The 27,702-nt window shown below is 41.2% G+C and overlaps 1 long non-coding RNA gene and 1 pseudogene across 1 annotated transcript; both read right to left on the reverse strand.

Annotated features, from left to right (window-relative positions):
* LOC144579114 (uncharacterized) lies at positions 1-27,116 on the reverse strand. The gene is made up of 3 exons (XR_013526031.1): positions 26,906-27,116; positions 6,904-7,038; positions 1-1,595 (listed from the first exon to the last, which is right to left on the reverse strand). It is a non-coding gene; the product is annotated as an uncharacterized LOC144579114 (long non-coding RNA).
* Positions 12,339-17,463, reverse strand: LOC128928096 (angiogenic factor with G patch and FHA domains 1 pseudogene; annotated as a pseudogene).
* Positions 27,117-27,702: the final 586 nt, after the last annotated feature.

The following is a 27,702-nucleotide window of genomic DNA, read 5'->3' on the forward strand; positions in this document are numbered from 1 at the left end:
CCTTGAAGAGTAAGATGATTTTGAATATTATACACCTTATCTCTAATTATGTTAACAGTTTCTTCTAAAGCATTAAGTTTAACCTCAATTTTCTTTTCAATGTCCATTTGAGTTCCCATAGTAACTGAAATATTTTTTGCCAAATGATTAACATAAGAAGCAGTTTGAACACTATGAGTGAGATTAACAGCCACAGTGGCAGCAGTAGCCACAAGAGAAACAATAGCTATAATACTAGCAATGAGAATACCAATAAATTGTTTGGGTCTTAACAGAGGTTCATGAACTTCATGAAAAATTTGTAAGGCTTTTTCATCATACCAATCACCAGAAATGTTAACAGGAAGCAAAACATAAGGAGGTTGATGAACAATTCCTATTGTAAAAGTAGGAAACATAGAGGAGTCCATACAATTGGTGAGGGTACAATTAATGCAAGAAATTGAATAAGGCCCATTGTTTTCAGAAAAAGAAACATTACCAAGTAAAATAGCATAGGGGGATGCAACGCAAGATTGAATGTATACATGACCTTTACCTGGATAGGCACGGCTATGAGAGCCAGCAAAATAATAACTGGGGTACACAGACAAAAACAATTTCCAAAGAGAGGTTTAAATTGTGCCCTTATGAGTGGTAAAAATAGGAGTGCTCCACCCACTGGGCATTTCATAATGAGTTAGATCTTCACTTTCACTTAAAGGGTTAGGGATGGACCAGTCATACAAAGTAAAAACAAAAGGCAGAGTATAATACAGAGCTTGTTTTTGATTAGGATAACAAAATTGCCATTGGGGAGAAGGATTAAAGGGAGTGTTGCCAGAGTGACAAGGTTGTAGTTCCATGAGAGGAAAATCAGGAGAACAAATTTTAGAAGATTCCTGAATACTAGGATAAAATAGTGTCCAATCTCTTACAGAAATAGACTCAGCAGGGAAGAGAGTGGAAGGGCCATTGTATGTTCGTAATTGTTTAACTCCTAGAAGAAAACAAAAGTCTCTAGGAATAGGTGGAGGAGGGGAAGGTTGTAAAGAGGCATAATTCACTGTAAGAAAATTTATTATATATAAAAGAAGCATAAAAACACATAGGAGGAGCAATGGCCTGAGCTGTATATGTGTAATTGGCAAGTTGAGGAGTAATATGAGAGGAAGAAGGAAAATTAAGTATAGGGGTATCATTAATGTAAACAGGAAAAGCAGGATCATCCCAAGTAACAGGTCTTAAGACAGGTAAATCAGGAACATAAGCCCACAGCGTGTGGCGAGTAGAGGGGGGAGAATGAGGAACAGGAAAAGCAGTAGCTTGTTCACAAGCCAAAATAGCAATCATGGCCATAAACAAGGTTACAAGATTTCTAAAATGTCCTTGTTGCCCAACAAGATTAGAGGCTTCAGCACTAAGATGGCGAAGTTGATTCCAGGAAGGTAGAGATACATCACGGTATCACGAATTACATCTGTTGTTCTGTCAGGACCAGCATCTGCGATGAGCAGAAGCCGTCACTCGTAGTTGATGAAATCTCGGGATCAAGGAGTTGTTTATGTTCATGCTTCACAAGGTGTTCAGGAGCCCAAATAGGTGAATCAGCAGACCTAGAAAAAACACAAACATGTCCTTGTCCCCATATGAGGACTGGATCTTGGCCATGCCATTAATTAGAAAGGGCATCTTTCCAGATAACTTCGGGGGGAGACTTATGATCAGGATGCCAAAAGTGATCAGCAGTAGAACAGTTGTTGTCATCCAAAGTGAGAAAGTTTAGTACATAGAGTGCATGATGAAGCCAGTCATGTGGAGACTTGGAAAAAGACACAGTATTAGAATCATGTTTCAGTTTAGATAGTAGATTTTTGAGAACAGTATGAGAGCATTTAACGATACTCTGGCCTTGAGGGTTGTAAAGAATACCTGTACGATGAGAGATTTGAAATTGTGAACAAAATGACTGAAAACTTTTACTAGTATATGCAGGACCATTTTCAGTTTTTAAAATCTTAGGAGGACCAATAATAGAAAAGACCAAGAGGCAATGAGAAATAACATTCTTAACTGCTTCTCCAGTGTGGGCAGAAGCTACAAGAAAGTGGGAAATGCTATCAATGGTTACATAAATAAATTTAAGCTTGCCAAAAGAAATAAAATGTGTAAAATCCATCTGGTAAACATGAGCAGGTTGCAAACTGCACGGGTTAACTCCAAGATGAATGGTCTGTGGGAGAAAAGAAACACAGGCAGGGCATTGTTTAACTATGTGTCTTGCCTGTTCCCTGGTAATGTGAAACTGTAGTCAGAGACTTCTCACGTTTTGGTGATGTATAGCATGGGAAGACTTGGCCTGCTTTACAGGAGAAAGAGCAGGAAAAATATTTTGAGTTAGGGTGTCAGCAGCAGAATTTCCAGTAGCCAAGGGTCCAGGTAGGTTAGTGTGAGCTCTGATATGCCCTATAAAGAAAGAATGGAAACGGCATCTAAGAACCTGTTGGAGAGATAAGAGCAAGAAAATTATGGAAGAAGAGTCTGAGAAAGATAATGGAGCTGTTTCAAGGTTCTGAGCTAAGTTAACAACATATTGGCTATCAGAATACAAATTTAAAGGGAAATCCCAATTTGAAAGCACACGCTGAACAGCAAGTAATTCTACTCTTTGTGCAGAGCGTTTCTCAGTCTGAAAAGAAAATGATTGATCATTAACTACTCCAGCAGCGATGCCAGATGTTGATTCATCAGTAAAGGCTAAATAAGCAAAAGGCAAAGGGGTTTTTACACAAACTTGTGGAAAAATAAGAGAGCATTGAGAATAAAATTGGAGAAATTTATCAGTAGGATAATGACATAAAATTTTACCAGGATATCCAGCAAAGACAATCTGCCAAGAATCAGAAAATGTCCAAAGCCATTGTTGTTGTGAATTATTATAAGGAGAAACTATCTTTGATTGTTCATAACCAGAGTGTTAGGGCTCTGGATCGGCCTTTGGCAACCAAAGTGGCTACAAGGTCAAAGTAAGGGGTGATGACTTTGCTTCTACTAGCCGGCAGATGGAGCCACTCTAACACTCCCTGTTGCCAAAAAACTCCAGTGGGGGTGTAGTGTGTGTGAAGTACACAATAACACCAAGAAGTTTTCACAGAAATTCTGGTAAGTTTTTGTTGTCTTAGAAACTCATTAACCAACTGTAGAGCCTGCTTAGCTGGTTCTGTCAGTTGCCTAGGAGACTTAGGGTCAGAGGAACCTTTAAGAATATCAAACAAAAGTTTCAATTGACCAGTAGTTAATTTTAAACTAGGGAGTATCCAATTAATATCTCCAAGAAATTTTTGAAAATCATGAAGAGTTTTTAAATGACTTGTAACCAATACAGGAGATTTAGAGGAAACCTGATGACAATCAATAAGCCTGCCTAGATAATGATAAGGAGTAACTAGATGAGCCTTGTCAGTAGCAACAACAAGATTAGCACTTAATTAACATGCCTGCAAAGAGTTATAGATTTCAAAAAGAAGCCTCAATGTGGGTGCAGCTAAGAGTAAGTCATCCATGTAATGTAACAGTAAGGCCTCAGGAAGTTGATGACGAAGTGGAGAGAGTACTTTAGCAACATAGGATTGACACAAAGTAGGACTATTAGCCATGCCCTGAGGTAAGACAACCCATTCAAATCTTTCATAAGGTCTGTGAAAATTAGTAGCTGGTATGCTAAAGGCAAAACTTTTACGATCCTGAGGAGCTAATGGAATGGAAAAGAAACTATCCTTTAAATCAATAACTAACATATGCCATTCCTGTGGAACTACAACAGGGGAGGGCAGTCAAGGTTGAAGTGCCCCCATAACCACCATGGTTTCATTAACTTTTCTCACGTCCTGTAACAATCTCCATTTGCCAGACTTTTTCTTGATAACAAAAATAGGAGAATTCCAAGGACTATTAGTGGGTCTGATAGGGCCCACTTCGAGTTGCTCCCGAACCAACTTGCGAGCTGCTAAAATTTTTTCAGAAGGCAGGGGCCACTGCCCTACCCATACGGGTGCATCAGATATCCAAATGATGGGATCAGCATGAGTACCGGGAGTTACAGTGGCCCCCTCTAAAAACACACAAGACTGGCACGGTCAGTTTTCACCTGTACAGGCAGGGGCTCAGAAGAGCCCTGCAGATTTTTACCAAGACTTTTAGCCAGATGGAATCCTTGTTTAAGCATAATATTTAAAGCAGTGTTGTGTGTAATTAGCTTCCATAGCTTCCAAAATGTCTCTGCCCCACAAATTAATGAAAATTCCTGGGAGGACATAGGGGCGAAAAGTACTAGAATGACCATCAGAGTCTGTCCAAGACAATAAAGTAACAGACTGTTGGGGATTGGAACTCATGTCAATACCTTGTATAGAGGTTATTGCCACAGTAAGTGGCCAGGCAGAAGGCCAATGTATAGAAGAGATGAATGAAACATCGGCACCAGTATCCAAAAGTCCTTTAAAAGTATTACCATTAATGTTAAGAGTCATCTCAGGTCTGTTAGCTGAATCCAATAAGCATAAGAAGAGGAGCCAAAACCTTTAGATCCTCTAGTTTCCTTTGATAAAGGATGTCCAATTGATACATTAACAGGAACTAACAAGAGCTGAGCAAAAGGCTGAGCTGGGTCTATAGTGCAAACTCCTAAAGGAGAGCAGGCAATAACTTTGATTTCTCTAGTATAGTCATTATCAATAACCCCAGGTATGATCTGTAAACCTCAAAGGGAGGAGGAACTACCCCCCAAAATTAAACCTGCATACCCAAAGGGGAGAGGGCCATAGATGCCAGTTGGTATTAAATGAACAACTGAGTTAGGTGTTAATACCTGTTGGGCAGAGGAACAGAGGTCAAGTCCTGCACTGTTGGGTGTGGCACGGTGGAGGTCAGAAATGGATTTGTGGTGACTTGTGAGGTTTGTACCAGAGGTGCCCCGATTTGTTGGGGCCAAGCCTGCCCTTTCTGTGAGTTTCCCAAACGGGGCATCAAAGGATTACCTTGTGCATCCCGTTTGGATCTGCACACATTGGCCCAGTGGTTTCCACGATGACAATGGGGATACTTACCAGGAGGGCGAGTTTTAGATTTCTATGATGTGGGTGGTGCAGGGAGAGCTAAAAGTTACATAGATGGTTGTGCAGGGGCAGGTAAAGCCAATTGTTGTCCAGATGGGCATTTCTTTGCTACATGGCCAGGAAAACCACAGTGAAAACACTTGATATTAGAATTTTGAGACTGTCTCTTTAAAAAAGCGGCCACTGTCATGCCATTCTGAGCAGCAGCCATAGCTAAGCCATTTTGATATGCTTTGCCAATATCTGCACACATCCTAATATAATCAGAAATAGTGGCACATCGCCATGGTCTTATGGCAGCCTGACATGCAGCATTAGCGTTCTGAAAAGCCAAATGTTTGGACAGCATAGAGCTGGCTTCCTGATCGCCAACGTGACAAGTAATTTCCTCTAAGAGACACGAAACAAATTCCTGATATGGTTCATCAGATCCTTGGCGAATTTTAGACAACTCCTCTGTCTTAGCTCCCTTAGATGGAAGTTGGCACCATGCCTTTAGAGCTAATGTATTAATTTGTAACAAAGCTTCATCAGTAAGGGAAATTTGATTTTGTAAAGTTTCAAAAGCACCTCTGCCCACAAGCATATCTAAAGTAACCTGGCTACCAGCACGCTGATTGCACTCAGACTGATTCAAAGCAGCCTCATCATAATAGGCTTCCCATAACAGAAAATCTCCACCAGAAAGGCAAGCTTTAGTTAGTCTTGTCCATTCAACCGGTGGCCAGGCAGCTGTTGAAAATTTTTCTAAAATAGACAAAGTGTAAGGTGCTATTGGGCCATAATGCGTGACGGCTTCCTTAAGATCTTCCTTAAAATCTTTCAGGAACTTAGGAGGAATAGCTTCATAATGATGGGTGACTTGCCTGCATTATCAGTAACTTCTATAAGAGGATATAATGATGTACTATTGGCGTTAACAAAACCTTTATGCATAGACATCATGGCTTGTGTTAAGGGGGAGATGAGAGCAATGGGGGTGGATCTAATTACCAAAGAATTAGAAGGTACAGAAGATGGTGCCTGAGCAACAGGAAAGCAGTGTTGTTGTTGCAAGGTGAGCGCTTTAAAGCAAAGAGAAAGTAAGTCTCTGACTTGATCAGAAAGGTCTGAGGGAAGGGTGAGAGTTACTGGATTAAGATCACGGCGAGGGGTGTTATGTGGGGAGACATACCTGTCAGGCTCTTTTGAAACAGCTTCTGTCACAAGTTGGCAGCTATCCAACTTGTGTCACAAGTTGGCAGCTAGGTGGATGTCTAGAAGAAGAATGGTTAATACCATGCTCCATTTGATCAAGAGGATCAAGTTCAGAAGGGGGAGGGGAGAAAGCAGCAGCAGGGGAAGGAATAGCACTGTGAGAGCAAGGACGAGCAGGTTCTGCTTGAGAGAAGCAGACACTGTCTTTAAGTTTAGACCAAATAGAAAGTAAAACCTCAGTTTGAGGTAAAGCTTTATTATGAGAGGCATATTGTTCAATTTTCTCACCAATTTCATCCCATGTAGTTTCCTCCAATATTCCTCTTTCTGGAACCCACGGGCAAATTTCACGAATAATGTGCACAAACTCCTCCACAGTTTTTAGCTTAATATCATGCCCATGTGACTTAATCATTTTTTGTTATAATTGTATAAACAAGTTACACTCCTTAGATTCTATATGCCTCATGTTTTACTCCAGATGAAACTTAGAAATTTTGTTTACTTTGACTTGTATGTACAACAAAGAGAGAATAAAATAGATTAATATTATACAAAATCAAAAGTAGAGAGCTTACTTTGAGAAAAGCCAAACGTGCTGTTTCAGCCTCACCTTTATAACTTGAGCGTCACTGTGATCCCTTGTGTCCAGGGTCCCTGTTCGGGCATCAGATGTGGGGGTCTGGCACGTCTGCCGGGGGGGTTTCCGACCAGTTGAGAGCCTCAGCCCCACTCAAATGTTCTTAACCTGGAAGAGGGAGTGCGAGGAAGAAAAGATAGATAGAGAGTGGGATCTGGAGGACTGCCAGGCAATGCCAGAGCAAGAATTACCAAGACAGCAAGTTTATTTGTGCAAACTACAGGTTATATACCTTTCAGTGCTTGAGGAGTTATGTACATTCTATTGTATCTTGAAATAAAATCAAGAACAAAAAATCACAAGAAAAGGGGTACAGAAAGAATGACTCTTAATCAAAGGGTGTACAACAAAGGGTCAATAAAGTTTGCAAAAAGGGGAGTCATAAATCTAAACATGTGTTTTTCTAAATTCAGTTAAGCAAGCAAGTAAGATCATTAACAAGGTATAGCTGGACCTTTCCAAATGTCATTCTAACCTTGCCTATTCATATAGGATCATATGCAAACAATATGATTGAGTTAGCAGAGGTAAACAAAGTCTTAGAGTTATTGTGCAGAGAAGGAACTAGGAGGCACACAATGTCTAACCATACAATGTCTCATTAGACCACAAGGCCTGAGCTCAGCCATTCTGTTGCAAATGTCAGAGGCAAAGATTGATGTTTATAAAATCAGTGCAACCAGACTTCCTCCTTTCCCTTAGCTCAACAGCCTCCAGGAGAGGATAAACGTGTATGGGCTCAAGCTCAAGATGGCGAGGGTCCTGTCAAGGGCCCTTCGCAGGAGCGGTCCCCACACTCAACTGATTTGACTCTTCTGCCTTAATAAAGCCCACGATTTAATTGTTACATACACCTAAGCCAATAATCTATGTAATATGGCCCTCCTGCCTACTGACAGGTGGCATTGTGATATACCACTGGTCTCCTTTCCAGGTGATATGATTGTCCTCTCCTGCCTAGGTGCTGTTTTCAAAGTGGGTAGTGACATATTGATGAGCTCAGAACTCATGTGATGTGATCCTTCAGCCTGGATTCTGCCCACAGGAAACATTGTGACACATCACTCTTCCCAGCATCATAGTGATGTGAATTTCCTACAAGCACTCAACTTACAAGGGGTGTTGAGGTAAGCAGCAATGGAGGAAGGGTTTACAGTGTGCCTACATAAACTGGTTATAAATAAGGTATAAAAGAAATCAGAAATGATAAACTCTGAAGGCCACAGGAGGCATCTGGGGAAAATGGCCTCTCTATTGCCAGCATGTTCCCAGGTACAGAGTGACCTAAGCTCTAATATTTTAAACACTTAGCCCAATGACATAACACCCTCTTGAAGCACTGGAATGTAACTAGATACATAGGCTGCTTGCTAAGTCTGCTCCCACCAGCTGCATTATCACTTTTATACCAGATAAGCATACACTTTTAGTTCTTGAAAAACTCACATAATCTGCCACTGCTATCATCAATCTTATGTTTGATGCACAGCCTCCCTTTCACTGATTCACCCCACCATTTTTTCTATAGATAAAACTGATTGTATTCAGTAAATATTGTGAAAACCAGAGCTCAGCGTCTTTGTAGCCATCTTTTCACATTGTCCCCCCTGTCCCACTTTATACATTCTTAACTTGTCTTTGTCTCATTTCTTTGTCACCACTGAACTCAAGGTACCCATAGGTGGAGTGTAGGATACCCTGGCACCCTACAGGGGGATACTAGTATATCCCTGACTCATATTCATATTCAGGTGCTGTGACTCTTTCTCCTGGTTCTGTCCACAGGCAGGATTGTGACATTCACCGAGGTTCAAGTCACAGGAATAATGACTACTGTCATATAACAGCTTGGCCAACACAAGAGATTTTGACTCTTACAGCTAAGCTCAGAACAATCAGTAAAGTTCTGGGTCTTCTAATCATATCAAGATTACGAATGATCATGAAACTCATGAATATTCTATAAAATACTTGGGTCTTATAAGAGTCCATTACAGAAGTAAAATTTTGTCTCTCATTGTTACACCATCCAACAATTGGGATTGTCACTCTCACACATAAACAGAGTCCATAGGTGAGGTTCTGAATCTCACATGTGCAAACAGTTTACAGTTAGTATTGGGATGGTCATACGTGGATCTGGCAACAGGTTGGAAGGTGACTCATTTCTGGACCCAGCTCATAGGCCTGTCAATATCTCTCATGCCTGATCCCAGGTAGTAGAAGAGATGTTGACTGTTGTATCTAGTCTTACATAACAGATAAGATCTTGGGCTTCCGATGTTTCAGAGGTCTCAGAGAATCACAACACTCATGCATACTGTACAATGCCCTGAAGTGGTAAAGATGGTGTTAAAATAGGGCCCAACTCAAAATCCTGATTGTGACTCTTGTATGCACACACAGTCCACAGTTAGAATTAAATGCGAACAGAACCCACTCACGGGGGCCTGGATCTCACTCACAGAAACAGTTCACAGGTGGAATTGAGACTGTCATAACTAAATCCATCCACAAATGGAAGGGTGGCTCATTTATGGACCCAGTTCACAAGCACACTGATGACTCTCATACCTGGACCCAGACATGGTAAGTGTTGACTCTCATGGCTGAACTTAGGGCAACATGCAGGGTCATGGGTTTCTACCATCATGAAGGTCTCAGAGCAGGTTTTCATTCTCGTGCATACTATAGGAAACCCTTAAGTGACACAGAGGGTGCCTTATAAAGGTCCAGGACACAGGTGACATTGTGACTATTCTCTGCACTCAAAACATACAGTGAGAAATGTCATCTTCCCACATGGACACAGCCTATTGTTGAGGTTCTGAATATCACATCTAGATCAGTTTAAAGTTGATATTGTGACCTCTTACACATGGATCCAGCTCACAGGTAGAATGGTGACGTTCATACTAAAACTCAGCACACGTGTGAGGCAGTGATGACTCTTAATTAGACCAGTATGTGCAGGTGAGGTTGGAGCTTTCCTGACTGAATTCTGCCCAGAATTGAGATTGTGATTTGTGTATTTAACACGATTCACATAAGGTGCTGTCTCTTACACCTAGAGCTAGAATATATGTGGGACTGTGGATCTCATCCCTGGACCTTCCTGTAGGTTTGACTTGGACATATAATTTTTTCTCAGCATCAGATTGACTTTACTCCCTTGCATGAATCCTGACAACAGTTGGCATTGTGACATATACCTCACCCAAATACCTAGGTAATATGACTCTCCAACCTGAGTCCTGCCTACAAGGGGCATTGTAATGTGTCTCTGAGCCCATCAACTGGGTGATGAGACTCTATTTTCCTGCCTGTGTCCTGCCTCCAGTAAGGTTTGGAACATAAATCTGGGAATATTACCTAGGTGATATGACTCTCCTCTCATGGCTTGGCCCTGTCAACAGGAGGGATCGTGACATACTGCTGGGCCCAGCACCTAGGTGGTGTGACTCTTTTGACTGGGTTCTGCCTACAGTGGGCATTGTGACATATCATTGAACCTAGCACAGAGGTGATGTGACTTTTCTGTGTGGGTCCTGCCCATGGAGATATATTAACAGTTCTCTGGGCAAGCATTAAGGTAATGTAACTTTCCTCCCAGAGTTCTGCTCACAGGTGGAGTTGTGACCTATAACTATGCCTAAGCAACAGTCATGATGATGGCTTTCTTACACTGACTAAGCTAATAGGAGAAATTTTGACTCTAATAGCTAAGCTTAGGGCAACAACTATGGTCCTTGGTCTACTCATTGTAAAATGCTCGCAGAAGATTACAGCATTCACATGTATTTTATAAAGTCCTTCACTTGTATAGAGAGTGACATAACAGGACCCAGCACACAGGTGAGATTGCGACTCTCATAGACACATGTAGACAACAATTAGGATTGTCACCTTCATACATAAACAGAGTCCACTGCTGAGAATTTTTTTATTGAATTTTAGGTTTTGGGGTACATGTGCAGACATGCAACACTGCTGAGATTCTAAATCTCATACATGGATGCAGTTCAGAGTTGAAATTTTGACTTTTATATGTGGATCTGGCCTCAGGCTGAATGATGGCTAATTTATGGAACCAGCTCACAGGTCACCTGTATACCAATATCTGCAAGTATCCAAACAAATTTATTTTGCTCCTTTCCAATCCAAGATCTCATTGAATCATGAATTTAGTAAAATGTTACATAGGTATGAACAATAATCTTTGTTTGTGCAATTTTTTTAATACTTGTGGATAACTATCCCAAGTATTGCTTTCTCAATTACCACCATTCAGCCAATACATTATTATTATTATTGTTATTGTTATTATTATTATTATTTTGGATGAAGTTTTGCTATCTTGCCCAGCTGCAGTGCAGTGGTGTGATTCTCCTGCCTCAGCCTCCCGAGTAGCTAGAACTACAGGCATGTGCCACCATGCCCGGCTAATTTTTGTATTATTAATAGAGACAGGGTTTCACTATGTAGGCCCAGGCTGTTCTTGAACTCCTGACCTGGTGATGTACAGACCTCAGCCTCCCAAAGTTCTAGGATTACAGACGTGAGCCAATGTGCCTGGGCCAATATGTTGTTCTTATGTTTTTAATGTAACTGTCTATATTCTTGTCTTTCTTGGTTTCTTTCAACTAAAAAAAAACTGATTCAAAACAACACAACCTTTATCGAATCCAGTCAAAGTTGAAACATTTAGTGATGATGGATAGAAACTCATGGCTGACTCATCAGATTTTTCATAGGTCCTCTCTTTTTCTCCCTGGAACAATTTATATGGTACTAGAAGAATTGGACTAATAAGCAGATGCTGTGGAGTCCTGGTTCCAATCATTCAAATTTTTCTTTGATAAGGTATTCTGACTTAAAATTATTAACTAATAACATATAAAGGTGCTTAAAAGCTCCAGAATAACTATTGTGTTCTGGGAAACCAAACATGTTACTTTTCACAAAATTATCATGGCAAGTGAATCTGTGCAGATGCATTCAGGAGCACTTCATTACTCAAATATAGCTACTGGGGAACAGGTGGGCTAAAATGCTTTATCACTCAAATACAGCTACTAAGGAACAGGTGGGCTAAAAGGCTAACAACATTTTCTAGACTCCAATTCTCCCATTAGTGATACACAGGATGATGTCATAATTTAATGGTAATTCTGCACATCCTCAGGGAAAGACAGGATGTGGCGGCTGTGGTTTCTCCTTCACCCAGTGCCCAGAGATGTCCTGCTGACCCAGTCCCTCCCCAGCCGCTGCTCACAAGAGCAACTCTGCGATGTGCTGCGGGTGGGCTCTGTCGTGGCAGATGCAGCAGGCTCCGAGATCACGCCTAGCAGCAGAGTGGGAGCCTCATTGCTGCTGCTGTTGGGTTCATGGTTCTGTCCTGAAAGCAGAATAAGACATCTTCAATTCCAAGATAAGGCTGCAGCAGCATCAGCAGCCTCACGGACTGCAAAAGCCACAGTGATCGGAAGGCCGAGGGTAGGGCATCCTGAGGGAGGGACTGCGCAGCTGTAGGATCGGTGGCCAGGCCGGGAGCTGGCACTGAGCAATCACATTAGAGGCCGATGTCAGCTGTCAAGGCCAGATTTCATTCTTTCTAAGGTTGAATCGTATTGCACTGTGTGTATACACCACATTTGGTCTAAACATTTATCCCCGATGGGATAAATCCCATCTTCTACCTGTGTTAAAATAAACAGTACATTATAATTAGCTATAATTACCCTACTCTGTAATGGAACACCAGAATGTATTCTGCCTGTCTAACTGTAACTTTGTAACTGTGACAAATATTTCCCCATTTCTCCATTCCTTCACTTTCTCTAGCCTCTAGTAATGGTAACCATCATTCTACTCTCTACTTCTATGAGATCAACTTTTTAAAATTCCACATCTGAGTGACATCATGTGGTATTTTTCTTTCTGTTACTGGCTTATTTCACTTAACATAATGTCCTCTAAGTTCATCCATGTCAACATAAATGACAGTTTATTCTGTTTTATTAATGAACATTATTTCTGTGTGTGTGTGTGCATGTGTGTGTGTAGCATTTTCTTCATTCATTTGTAGATGGGCACTTATAACTGTTGGTAAGAATTTAAATTGGTATAACTGTTAGGAAAGACAGTGTGGAGGTTTTTCAAGAAGTTACAAATAGAACTACCATATGCATCCACTGGTTATATATGAAAAGAAAATAAAATAAGTATGTTAAAAGGTGGCTAGGAGCAGTTGCTCATGCCTGTAATCTCAGCACTTTGGGAGGCTGAGGCAGGTGGATCACCTGAGTTAGGGAGTTCAAAACCAGCCTGACCAACATAAAGAAAGTCTCTATTAAAAACACAAAATGAGAGAGGTGTAGCTACTTGGGAGACTGAGGTAAAAGAATCCCTTGAAGGTAGAAGGCGGAGGTTGTGGTGAGCTGAGATTGCATCATTAGGCTTCAGCCTGGGCAACAAGAGTAAAATCACCTAAAATTAAAAAAATTGCACTCCCATGTTTATTGATGCAGTATTCACAATAACTAAAACCGTTATTTATTTTAAGTATTCCTTAGTTTATCTTTTCTGATGCATTACACTCTAAACTTATTTTCACTTTTGGAAACTTATAGTAACCGATTCTTTGCATGTTGCCTTCCTGTTTATGCAACCTAGGAAACAATTTTTTTTATTTCTTCTCATCTAATTTTTATATAAATAAATATATTTGTATCCTGTGTAATTTTTCTTCTATAAATTATATGACTACATTAATTCTGCTCAGATTTAATTTACTAGTCCTCTCATCAATTCAGTGTATTTTAATATGTCATTTGTATGCTGTGCATTACATTGTTTTACTACATTTCCAATAGTTTACTTTCCATTTGCCTCTTTTCCAAATATGATTTGTCAAACTCATAGTTTTTTTCCACATTATTTTGGTTTCTTATTATTTCATTATATTGGACAAATATTAAATACAAACCTCATATCTGAGTTTTACGTGCCATATAATTTATCTAACGCTTCATGCTAGTAGCTCATCTCCTTGTGTACAACATACTTCATAGTTTCATTCTCACATGTTGAAGAGAGCACACACTGGATGCCTGCAGGCACTTTATCTGTGTTTATTCCATTTGCCTTGTCAGAAGCTGAACAATTCACATAAATTTAACATCTTTGTGATCAGATGCATCCGAATGGAGCACTGGCCTCTCAGGTTGATATTTCTCTCAACCATTACCTTTATTTACTTCTGATCCTGAGAAGTTTTCATCATTTTTTAAACTATATTAGGCATTTTGTAAATTCTTGTGACTTCTTGGTGATTTTATTATCTGCATTAAGTTTTTGAAACATGTTATTTTTCTGAAAAGCAGAAATGTCAACAATTGCATGCATGAGTAAAATATTTGATCTACAATTTCTATGTCATAGAACACTACATCATGAGAAATCCCAAGTTTCTTCATCTGAAATACTGGTAGCTTCAAGAAACCACATTGTAATACTTGGTAAAATGTGTTTACTTTTTTATCATTGGAAAATTAATTAGGTACTATGTACAAATTTCAAAAATACTTCACTGCAGTAAATAGTATATGGTATGAATTATTGTTTTATTTAACATATAATAAACATGGGTAAAACGATTTATATGAATTCAGATCTTTTGACTTCAATTGCTGTTCTACTTTATTAGCACTTCCCTAACTCCATAAAATGTAAAATTTGAATTTTTGTTTAATCCAGAATTTATTGAAAATGTTTTTTTTAATGTGATAATGTTACTATTGCAGTTGAGGATATTTTCAATAAATATCTTAAACTTGAGGCCCTAAGTATTTCTTCTGTACTAGATATCAGATTTCTCTGGCACAACTCCATTACTTGTGATAACATTTATGGAATCTGAAAATGTCAGGACACCATTTCAACACTGTACCCAGTTGTTGATATCAAATATCTTGTTAGCTATGAAACAAACCAAATATAAACGTTGAATATCTAGTACAAATAAACAGAATCTTCACAGAAAACAACAATAACTGACTAATTTTCTACAATATGTCACCTATTCATTAGTTCTTCAGTAATACCATTTATGCTATTTCAAGTACAAGAGGTTCTTTATCTAGGTTATAAAAGGCATCAACAATGATGCATAAAGTCAGATTTATTTTTATAAACTTTTGATGCTTCTTTTGCTGTGCATCTTACTGTGAATATAGGGAGATGAAGACAAATATACATTTAAGTCAATAGTGGGCACATGAGTTTTACTCATATGGTTCTTTGCTTATATGGATGTTGTAAATAACAAGATACAATCATGAAGTTTGATAAACTCATCTGTACCTTGTGAATTTTAGTCCACTTAGTGTAAAACTTGATTCAGTCACTATTTGTTGGTTTAAACAATGATTTTAAAAGCTGCAAACAAAACTTTATTACACATTTCTGAATCAGGGAGTGGTAAACTGTGATAGTTTCCCTTTGCCACAGACTGTTTTGTGAAGAAAAGTTCTGCATAATATAAAATAAATAAGAGTTTCCAAACTATTTTTTAGAAAGCTTGAAATTTTTTCTACAATTAACCTTCTCTCTAGAGTCGCCTTTAATCAGGGCTTGGTCCCTGTGTCATCTTTTTAAGGTTTAGTTTCTGGAAAATATTCAGCAAACCTCTCCAATGCTTTGTCCAAGTTTGTTTTTGCTTTGAAGAAGGCAAACATCTTCAGCTGAAGTTGGATGCCTGTCCCCAAGCTGTGTCTCTTGAAGATAAAGCTGATTGAAGTTCTCATTTCTCCACCATCCTTCCCCAGGCCATCTTTTTTCCAAACAATCTACTTCAACATTTTCTGACCTTTGTTGCTGTCAGTAATTTCAGAATAAACAGATGCAGGAGCGTCATCTCTTGGGAAAGTTTCTTCACTTCTGATCTACTCCCTACGTTTTCCAGCTCCATCTGTATATTTTAGATGGTTCAATGTCTATTCATCCATCTCAAAATATGTATTTTGAGAACCATATTTTACTTGTACTTTCTTTAATTATTTTCTTATTTCCAACTCTTTTTTCTCCTTACTTTGTGTTGAACCAATAAGCAATTTGTTTTTCTTATCAAAACAAAGGTGAGCTCTAACCTGCTGCAGTTCACAGCCATCACAGCTATCACTGCCAGGGCGAATGTGAAAGGGTAACACAGGCTCTCCAAGTTTTACTTCCTGTCTATGCTCAAGGACACAAAGATCGCACTTAATTTTGAGCTAAACAATTTCCATTAACAATTGTTCAATTTTGACTGCCTTGATCTACAAGGACATAACATGTAAGTCATGGTTAAAGTAAATTTCTGAATAAAACTTACTGACACCAACTTCAGGGATTCAAAGAGTATGCTTCAGATTATGTTCTCATCTAATTATACCACAGCTTTTACAACGGTAATGATAAAAAGTGATGCTGTCTGCAAACGGGTGATCTAGTGGCAATTACTCTAATACACAGAGGCCAATTATTTTTTTTTTCATTTTCCTCCTCAGTATCTTCTGCAGTGACATAGCCTTCACTGATAATGTGAAGAGGGACGATGCTATGGCCATAAAGGATGCCTGTGGAGCCAGAGCGATGGGAGTGCATGCGGTGAAAGGCAGTCTTGCCCAGGCTGGCTGCCGTGGTCCTCTTCAGGATGCCCTGGCACATATTTTCTGGAGCCAAACGGGGCTGTGGACAATGATCAAGGGGACACCTTATGTCCTAGCTTGATCTGTGTGACCTGAAAACTGAAAAAAATCCTTGGAAAGATTACATCTTCCCCAGCTACAGGAACAGTGGGAGGAGCGTCAGAGTAGTCAAGTGGCCTGAAGCACTCTGCCGTTCTCAGGTTAAGCCAGAAACAGTGGCCAAGAGAGTTGTAAATAAAACTTGCCTGTGGCTGGATATTACCTACTGATTACTCTTATTTTTATTCCATGTTTATTGAGCTATGATTTGTATATTGAAAAGTGTATATATTTAGGGTGTACAATAGAGTGCTTAGATGTGTATACATCTTTAAATTATCTCAATAAAGCTAGTAAACATATCTATGCCTTCACACAGTTGCTTTATACTTTTCTATGTGTGTGGTGAGAGAACATAAGATCAATTTTTGTAACAAGTCTGAAGTACAATTATTATTAACAATAGTCACTATTCTGCACATTACACCTCCAGCAGTTTTTTAATTATATAACTGAAGATGTGCACCCCTTGATGAGTATCTCCCCAGGTTTCCCCACTCCCTAGCCCATGGAAACTACCTTTGTAGTCTATCTCTTTTCTTTCTTTTTTTTCGGGATTCCACACACAAATGAGATTGTGCAGTATTTTTCTTTCTTCATTTCACTTAGCATAATCTCTTCAAGGTTCATAAATATTGTTGTAAATAAGACTTTCACTATTAAAGATGAAATTATCTTTCTCACATGGTTTATTCATTTATTTGTATTAGAGGAGTGCAGATGCCCTTACCGATACTGATTTCATGTCCTTTGGCTATATACTCTGAATTGAGATTAGTGGCACTTACAGTTTAAAAATTTTAATGAAACTCCATACTTTTTTTTAAATTATGGCTGCACCAGTGGACATGCTCAGCAACAGTGTACAAATATTCTCTTTCCTCTGCACCCTAACACTTTTTATCTTTGTATGTTTTGATAATAATTCTCCTTAACCCCACAATAAGGTGACATCTCAAGCTGACTTTGATTTCAATTACTCTGATGGTTCGTGATGTTGGGCATCTTTTTATCTAGGGGCCATTCGTATGTCTTTGGAAAAATGACTATTTAGATGTTTTGCCCAATTAATAAGGAAATTGGTTTTTGTTTTGTTCTACTGTGCATTTTTTGTATTGCTTCATATTACATATATTTTGGATAGTAACATATTATTCTACATATGGTTTACAAATATGTTATTCCATCCAATATATTGCCTTTATATTTTGCTGATTTTTTTCTTTAGTGTGCAGAAACTTTTTACTTTGATATAGTTTCACTTTTTTATTTTTGCTTTTGTTGCTTGTGTTCTATGTGTAGAATCCAAAAAATCATTGCCATGTCCAGTGTCGAACAGCTTTTTCCCTATTTAATTTTTAGGGGATTCATGATTTCAATTCTTATGTTTAAGTCTTCATTTTAAAGTCATTATTATGATGATATGAGAAAGGTTTGCTTTTTGTAAGTGCATATCTAGTTTTTTCTACACTATTTCTTGATGTGTCTATCTTTTCCTAATTTTGTGAAATCAGGTGACTGTGTATGTGTGAGTTTATTTCTGGGTTCACTATTCTGTTCTATTGGTTTTTATATAGGTTCTATACTATTTTGATGACTATCACTTTGTAATATAGTTTGAAAGCAGAAAGTTTGAGGCTTTAAGTCTTTTTGTTCTTCTTATTATTTGGCTATATGGGGTCTTTTTGTGACTCCATACTAATTTTACAATTGTTCTACATTATCTTAACACTATTCAAATTTTGATTAAAAAAATTTAATCTGTAGATTACTTTGTGTAGTAGATATTTTAACAATATTAATTTTTAGAATCAATGAACACAGGATATATTTCCAATTTTCTAATCTTTATTTTTTTTATCAACATTTGGTAGTTTTCAGCATGCAGATCTTTAATATTCTTGGTTAAGCTTATTTTATTTAATAAATTAAGTATTTTATTCTACTTGATAACATCGTAAATGAAATAGTTTTCTTAATCCCTTTTCAGATTTTATGTTGTTATTGTATTAAAATACCACTGATTTTCCTGTTAAGGTATCTTGCAACTTTACTGAATTAGCTTGTTAGCTATAACAGAGTTTAGTTGTTGGTGGCGATGGTAAAATGGTGGGTATTCTTAACCCTAGTTATACTTTAAGTTGATGATGGCTATTATTATTTTATAATTTTAAAAATATAACCAGATAGGTTTCTGCTGTCAGAAATTCAGTGCAATTTAAATGTTCCGTTTTTTCTTTTTTTGGGATTGAGTCTAGCACTGTCACCTGGGCTAAAGTGTAATGGTGCAATTTTGGCTCACTGCAACCTCTGCCTCCCAGATTCAAGCAATTCTGTCTCAGCCTCCTGAGTAGTTGGAATAACAGTAAATCGCCATTATGCCTGGTTAATTGTTTTAGTAACAATGCCAGCTTTTGACTGTCTTTGGGTGTGAAATTCCTAGAACAACAAGAGTAGACAGTGTTCATTTCTAGATGTGAAAATATGGTTGGCTGGTTGTGCATATGTAAGTAACTATCTCACCTGTGCTGAGTCCTGTTATGACACTCTTTTTACCAACTGAGGGCATTGTAAGGTATGTGTAAAAGTCACAATACTTTCTGAGACCCACATGCTTACATGGACCCACAATTTTATTTATTTCATTAAGCCCAGACAGAGACAACATCTCCTTTATTGGCTGTGTCCAGGTATAAAATTCATCACTGTCCTTGTGAAGGGGGTCCAGGAATTAGTTATCACCTTGCTTGTGAGTAAATCCATATACAACAGTCAGAATTTCAACTGTGGACTGCATTCATGAAAGACTCAGGGCCTCAGCAGTGGGCAGTGTCCATATGTAAGGGTGACAAACTTAACTTTTGACCAGATGTGCATGTGAGTCACAATTTAAATTGTGTGGTGAGCCTTATTTTGAGATATTCTGTACCACCTAAGAGAAATATACCATATGCTAGCGTTTCATAGTCCTCTGATATTTCTAGGCAGAAAACCCAGGACAATATCCATTGCCCCAAGCCTAGCCATAGTCAACATTTTCTTTTTGCTTGGTCTAGGTACAACAGTCAACACCATGCTTGTGACCTGGTTCCAGAAATTAGTCACCATTCAGCCTGCTGTCAGTCACAGTTCCAACTGTGGTCTGCACTCATATGTGAAGGTGACAATCCTAGGCCAAAAGGAACAGTCAAGAAAGAACAGTCACATCTACTAGGTGCTGGGCCCAGTAATATGTCACAATCCCCCAGGTAAGCAGGTCCAAGGCAAGAGAGATGGGTCATATTACCTATGTGATGGGCCAGTAAATATGTCACAATCCCCCTTGTGGGCTAAATTCAGGCAGGAGAGGAATGTCACATCACCGAGGTGATTTCTGTGTAAATATTTTAAAATTACCTCTGAGAGAATGACCCAGGCAGAAAAGTCATATCACTGAAGTGCTTGGCCTAGGTAAGTGTCACAATCCAAATACCTTACTAGACCCAGGAAGAAGAGTAAAATTAATCAGGTACTTGGCAAAGGCATATGTCAAAATTACACCCACAGAAAGATCCAGAGATCAGAGTCACAAAAGTGCAATTGGGCTGGCTCCAAATACAACAGTCAACACCTCTTATGAGTTCTGTCCATGTACCCGAGTCATAATCTCAACTGGATCTGTGCAAGAAAGCCTTATCCTCATGTGCCAACAGTGTTGTAGTAGGAAAGACACAACTTCACAGGGGTGTTTAATCTTGATACAAAAGTCATCTTCTTACCTGTGGTCTGAAATCCATATGAGAGTCACAGTTTCAACTTTCATTTTTTTCCAGGTGTTATATTCAGAACCTCAAAAATGAGCTGTGTTTATGTAGGAGGGTGATTATCCTGTCATGAGTGTGCAGACAAGAGTCACAATTTTATCTGTGTGATAGACCCTGTTTCAAAACTTTCTTTGCCACCTGCAGGCATTATACAATATGCTTGAGTGTTGTGGGACTCTGCAACCTTTGTACAAGTAAGAAACCCAGGACATTACCTGTCACCCTAAGCCTAGCTACTAAAGTCAACATCTCTTCTATTAGATAGGTCCAGGTATTAGAGTCACAATTGTGCCTGTGAACTAGGTCCAGAATTGAGTCACCATTCTATGTTTGACCAGATTTACATATGGTAGCCACAATTGCAACTGTGGACTTAATCTGCATGTGAGATTCATGAGCTCACTAGTGGGCTCCATTTATGTATAATGGTGACAATACTAACTTTCTACAGGTTGTGCTTATGAGAGTCACAATAGCACCTGTGTTCTGATTTGTATTATGATACTCTCTGTACAACCCAAGGGCTTCACAATGTATGTGTGTTTGTCAGAGCCTTCTGTAACCTTTCTAAAAGTAGCTGACCAGAATTCTACCTTCTGCCCTAAACCTACCTATGAGAGTCAAAATCTCTCCAATTGGGTGACTCCACATCTGAGAGACATTATCATGACTGTGTGCTGGGCCTAGGTATAAGTTATAATTCTACCTGTGCATGAAAAGAGACAAGAGGGCCACATTACCTGGGTGCTGGGCCAGAGGTTTTTCACAAATGTCTATGTTGGCAGGTCCCCCAAAAATGTTACATCACCTGGATGTTAGGCTCAGTAATATATCAGAATGCCCAGTGTAGGCAGGACACAGGCTGGAGAATCACATTACCTGGGTGCTGGGCCCAGTATTATTCCAAAGTTTTTTATGGAAGCAGGGCACAGCCAGCCAAAAAGAGTCACCCTATTTAGGTGCTGGGATCAGTAATATGTCACATTTTTTTCTGTTAACAAGAAGCAGTAAATCGAGGAGAGTCATATTCCGAAGTAGTGGGCCCAATGATATGTCAAAATCCACAGTGCAGGCAGAGCATAGGAAGGGAAGTGAGTCACATTACTTATGTTGATGGGCCAAGAGACATGTCACAAAATCCACTGTGGGAAAAGTGTAGGCAGGAGGGTCACATCACCCAGGGGCTTGGCCCAGGTATATGTCAGAAGCTTAACTCCCAGTTGATGGCTAGGCTTCCACAAGCGAGTAAAGTCAATCAGATGCTTGGCAAAAGTACATTGTACTATTACACCTGCAGGTATGTCTAGGAATGAGATTCACAATCCTGAAAATTTCCAGGCTTCAGATAGGAGTGTCAGTGTCTTTGGTGAGTTGTGCCCAAGTATGTAAGACAGAATCTCAGCGGTGGAGTTGATCCAGCCTCAACTCCAGCTGAAAACAGTGTCCCAGTGTGGTAGCCATATTCTCACAGTTGTGTTGAATCTTGGTTTGAAAGTCACTATTCTACCTGTGGATCAGATCAACATATGAGAGTCACAATTCCACTTTCAACTTCCTTCAGATGTGACATTGAGAACCTCAGCTGTGGGGCATGTTGATGTGAGAGGGTGACAACTCTTTCTGTTTGCTGAGTGTACATACAAGGGTAACAATCTCACCTGTATGCTAGGCCATGTTAACACACTCTCTGTACCAGAAAGTTTGAGAGTTTCAGAGTTTCAATCTGCTCTGAGACTTTTGTGGTGGTATAATCCCATGGTACTATCCATTGCCTTAAAGGCAGGCATGAGAGTCGGTATTTCCTTTTTGACTGGTTCAGATATGAAAGTCATTACCATGCCTGTGAGCTGAGTTCAGAAATATTATTTGTCACCATCTTATTTGTGGCTGGATGCACATATGGCAGGCATAATTCCGGCTGTAGACTGTGCCTACAGGTAAGATTCAGGGTCTGAACAGTGGGCTCTGTCCATGTGTGAGGGTGACAATCCCATCAGCTGGGTGTATGTAGGAGTGTAACATTCTTATCCTGTGTTGGGTCCTGTTATGACACTCTCTGTACAACCCAAGTGCTTTATATAACATCTGTGAGTGTCATAATTTTCTGTGAACTTTGTATAAGTAGAAGACCCTGGATGAGTAAAAATCTCTCACATTGTCTTGGTCCAGTCATGAAAGTCATTACCGTACCTGTGTTTTAGGCTTAGATACATGTAACAATTTTAACTCTGAGCAGAGACCAGGAAGAAGAGCCATGTCATCTAGGTGCTGAGTCCAGCAATATGTTGAAATCCTCCCTCAGAGCAGGGCCCTGTTCTAGCAGAAGACTTACATCACCTAAGTGCTTGGCCCATGTATGTGTAACAATTCAGTCTGCATGCATCCTGGGCCTACAAATGCGAGTCAAATCACTCTGATGTAAGGCAAATGTATATGTCACAGTTACACCTTTAAGAAAATCCAAAAATAAGATTTATAATTTGGGACTTGTCTCATCTTCAGGTATAAGTCAATATCTCCAGCGAGTTGGGTCTCAATACATGCATCACAATCTTAATGGTTGACTTCATTCATGTAGGGGATCTCCAATCACACCTGCAAATTGTGTCTTGGTAGAAAAATCACAGCCTAACAGGTGTGCTTAATTCTGGTCTGAAAGTGCAGCCAATCTGTGGACTGCATTTACACATTGGAGTCACAATTCTAACTTCTGTCTTCAGTTTTGAGATTCACGACCTGTGTGCTGGACCCTATTGTGACACTCTGGGCCCCTGGAGGACTTTATACAATATGCATGAGAGCTGAAGTTCACTTGGAGACCTTTATTCTGGTACAGAACCACAATCTTATTTGATTCCCTATTTTGCGGGATAAGTGTCAACATCTTTCTCGTTGCCTAGGTCCAGATATAAAATGTGTCATCATGCCTGTGAGCTGGATCCAAACATAGGTCACAATCCTGCTTGTGAACAGTGACAAGGCAGAAGAGTCACATCACCTGGGTGCTTGTCTAGAAATACATAATTTTATCTCCTGTGGGAAAGGGTCAGGTAGAAGAGTCATATCCCTTTGGTGCTGAGCCAGGTGAAAATGTTACAATACCCTCTGTAAGTGGGACCCAGGCAGAAGAGGAGAACCACCTCACTTTGCTGCTGGTACCATGGATATGTCACAACTTCCCATGTGATGATGATCAGGCAGGATAGGAGTCACATTACCTAGATGCTGAGTTCAGCAGTATGTAAAAATATCCCCTCAGGGCAGGGCTCAGGCAAAAGTGTCACATCACTCCGGTGCATCCTCCAGGCATATGTTACAGTCCCACGTAAGGGCAGCACTTGGGCACAAGAGGAGAGTTATACAAACTAAGATATGAAATCAGAAATATGGTACAATGCCTCCTGTGGGCAGGGCCCAGGCAGGAGTGTCACATCATGTGGAAGCGGGATCCAGCAATATGTACAATCCCCACTGGGGCAGTGGCCAGGGAACAGAAATGGGCCACATCACAAAGTGATGGGCCCAGCTAGATATCACAATTTCCTTTGAGGTCAGCACAAAAGAGGAAATGTTACATCTCCTAGGTGCTTGTGTTAGGTGTATGTCACAATTCTATATGTGAGATTGGCTCAGGCAAAAGAGGCAAATTATTCAGGTGCTTGGTAAAGGTACATGTCAAGATCACACCTGTGGGTGTGGACTGGAAAAAATGTTGCATCACCTGGGTGCTGAACCAAGAATAAGTCAAAATTCTTTCAGAACTTAAGCAGAAGAATAACATCACCTGGGTGCTCAGTGCAGTAAAATGTCACAATTGCCCTTGTGGGCTGGGCCTAGGTAAGAAGGAGACTAACAAGACATAGGTACTGGGTGAATGAATATGTCACAATTCTCCTAGTAGGCAAAACTCAGTCAAAAGTGTCATAGCATTTGTGTGTTAGACTTAGAGATATGTCACCATGCCCTCTGTTGGCAGATCCCAGAAAACAGATCACATCTCAGGTCAGGCTGGAGACTCGACAATGACTCTCTGTGATGGAGGGCTCCTGCTTCCACAAGTCTCAGGAACCCATCCCTCAGGGCAGCAGTGGGGGTCGCTAAGAGGAGAACTGGCTTGTGCCTGCACATTGGCTAGGACTACTCACACTCCACTCCTGAAAGTCAGGATACAACCTTTTTGAAAAATGGCAGTAGTGGCCTGGCATGGTGGATCACACTTGTAATCCCAGCACTTTGTGAGGATGAGGTGGGTGGATCATGAGGTCAGGAGATTGAGACCATCCTCCCATCCTGGTGAAACCCTGTCTCCACTAAATTGCAAAATATTAGCTGGGTGTGGTGGTGTGTACCTGTAATCCCAGCTACTTGGGGAGGCTGAGGCATGAAAGTCACTTAAACCCAGGAGATGAGGTTACAGAGAGCTAAGGTCACACCACAGCACTCCAGCGTGGCGACACTGTGAGAAATATGATGGCCCAAGTGGGGATGGGGTGATAAGGGAAGGTAGGGGAAAAAAGACTGTGCAAGACCCAGGGCTGGACAACTAAGAGTCCTGTGCTAAGGACCTCCTTGAGCCATCTCCCGGTTTGGTTTCTGGTGGAGAAGGAGCTTCAGGGTGCTGGCTGGGATCTGCAGACTCCTCTACGGATCCAATTTTGGATTCCACTGGGTCAAAAGGGATGGTGTTACAATATGGTGAGGTGGGGAGGACCTCACTGGAGAACAGAAAGATTCCATGTAACTCAAGACATGGTGTCAGCTGAAAATTCACTGATCCATGAGCCCACTTCTTCCTTCCTCCTCCCATGACAGAGAAATGGCCTGCCCCAGTCTCCAAAGCCCAGGTGCTCCCGCATCTCAACACTCCTTCCCGAGACACATGCAAACAGGCATAAGGGTGAGTCTGAGGTAAAGCAAATGTGATCACACGTGGCACTGGCTTCCCACAAGAAAAGATGGAGATAGTGAGGTCAATAATGTCCAGGCATGTGCCCAGGGGGCAGTGGAGACCCCCCCAAAGAAAGCCAAGGAAAACTGAAGCACACCTGGGAATGAGGAGAGGGCCTGTGCCAGAGTTAAAGCCAAATTCAGCGACACCTGCCAGAGGAGCAGAGAGGTGCAAAGTACACCCCACCCCAGCAATGCAACAACTATGTAGCCCTGAGGCAACCTCCCCTGCACCCCACTAGAACAGTCTCTTTGGCTCCCTGACTTCTTTGGCACCCAAAAGATTAAATAGTGGGGGGAAGTCCGACCCAGGAGCAGAGGAAGCAGATGTGCTTCAAGAATGAGACAGAAAATCTCCTGTGGGCAGGGCCCAGGCAGGAGAGTCACATCATGTGGGAGCAGGGTCCAGGGGTATATGCAATCCCCACTGGCAACACCCCCTTCCCAAGAAGGCAAAGGCCCACCATGGTCATCTACTGCACATCCTAAATAGAACACGCAACCATCAGGTGGGACATGGAGACCAAAGGAGCTTCCATATCTGAGACACTTATGAAGACCAGAGCTCCAGGATCATCATGGCTACGCAATCTATAGAAATAGGTTTGGAGAGAAAAAGAGTCATTAAACAGATCTTTAAAAAGTTTCAACCTGATGAACTCAAAAGTGTTATTTCTTGAAGACATTCAGTTAGACCAAGGAGGATCTAGAACCCTCAGATACATGGCAGACAGCAAGAGGGAGGACCGAACAGAGGCCAGATCCCAGGCAGAATACAGCACAATACCACTGCCATGGCATCCAGGAAGAAGGACTGCCCAATGGGTGACTGGCCTGAAAGGCCAGCATTTGAGTAACAGAGATGCTTGCCACGTCCTGCTCCTGGCTTCTTCTCCAAGCCTGTGTCACCGTGGGGCAGCATTTCTCAATGAGAGAAGAGGGTTGGAGGAGTAAGAACCATCTAGAACCACCTACTCTGACCTCAGTCTGCATCCCTCCTGCAAGAGGACAATGAGCTCCTGAGAGGCTTTTGTCCCTAGGTGTGGTGTGCCAGTTTTGATCTTAAAAAAGAGGTTGCTCACAAGGGGGAGGAGATTTCAACCCCTGCGTGTCTGAGGCAGCTCCCCAGGTGGCCCAAGCTTTCACAAACCCAAATTTGAACAGCCAGAAAAATGACAACCAGCCAAATGACCCAGGAAGAGATGGTGTGGGGAGAGAGAGAGAGAGACAGGAATAGAGAGAGAGGAGAGAAAGAGAGAGACACACACACAGACATACAGCAGTGGCACAGAAGCACCCACCCCCATGCATCCCCGGAGGCTTCCGGGTTCCAGGCTGTGCTCTCCGGGAGAATGACCCTCAGGTCAGCGAGCACCAATGGGCACAGGCAGACCTCTCCTCAAGATCACAGGGGTCATGACTTTTGGGGAGACTCACCCACACACCGTCTGGGCCTGCCTGAGGCTGAGATCCCGCTCTCTGAAACTCCACCTGAGGTTTCTTCATCCCTGTCACTTTCCGCCACCCCTGGCATTTTCCTGGCATCCAGGAAACCTCCTGTCGACCCCCTGGAGAGGTCAGGTGGGAGCCTCGACACCGACCCACTGTTGCCTCCTGCTTCACCTGCTTTACCAAGCCTCAGTGTCCCATCTCCCAGGAGACGGGGGGGGTCACTGTGACGCGCGAATCCGCATGTCCCTCGCGCATGCGCATTGGCTAGGCCAACTGGCGCTTTAATTCTGGAAGTCAGACTGTGGCCCCTTTAAAAAATGCCGCGGTGCTGAGGCAGCGGAGTATACAGCAGGCAAGGCAGCGGTGTATGAGGACTGGGGAGGGCAGGGTGAGGCGTGGGAGAAGGGGCTATGCTAGATCCAGGCCCAGATCCCTGGGCCTCCTGTCTTCAGGACCTCCTTGAGCCGCCTTCTGGTTTGGTTTCAGTGGAGGAGGAGCTTCAGCGCGCTGGCTGGGATCTCCAGACTCCTCTGCCGATCTGATGGAGGATCCCACTGGGTCAGCAGTAATGGGGTGACAGTCTGATGAGGTGGGGAAGGACTCACTGGGGCACAAAGAGATTCCACGGGCCTCAATGCGAGATGTCAGCTGAAAATTCACTGACCCATGAACTCACTTCCTCCATCCTCCTCCTCGCTGGGTGGAGCAATGGCCGGCCCAACCTGCAAAGCCCAGGGGCTTCTGTATTCCCCACACTGCTGTCTAGGACCTGTGCAAACAGG

Source organism: Callithrix jacchus, chromosome 14 (genome assembly GCF_049354715.1).
Source record: "Callithrix jacchus isolate 240 chromosome 14, calJac240_pri, whole genome shotgun sequence".
Classification (NCBI taxonomy): domain Eukaryota; kingdom Metazoa; phylum Chordata; class Mammalia; order Primates; family Cebidae; genus Callithrix; species Callithrix jacchus.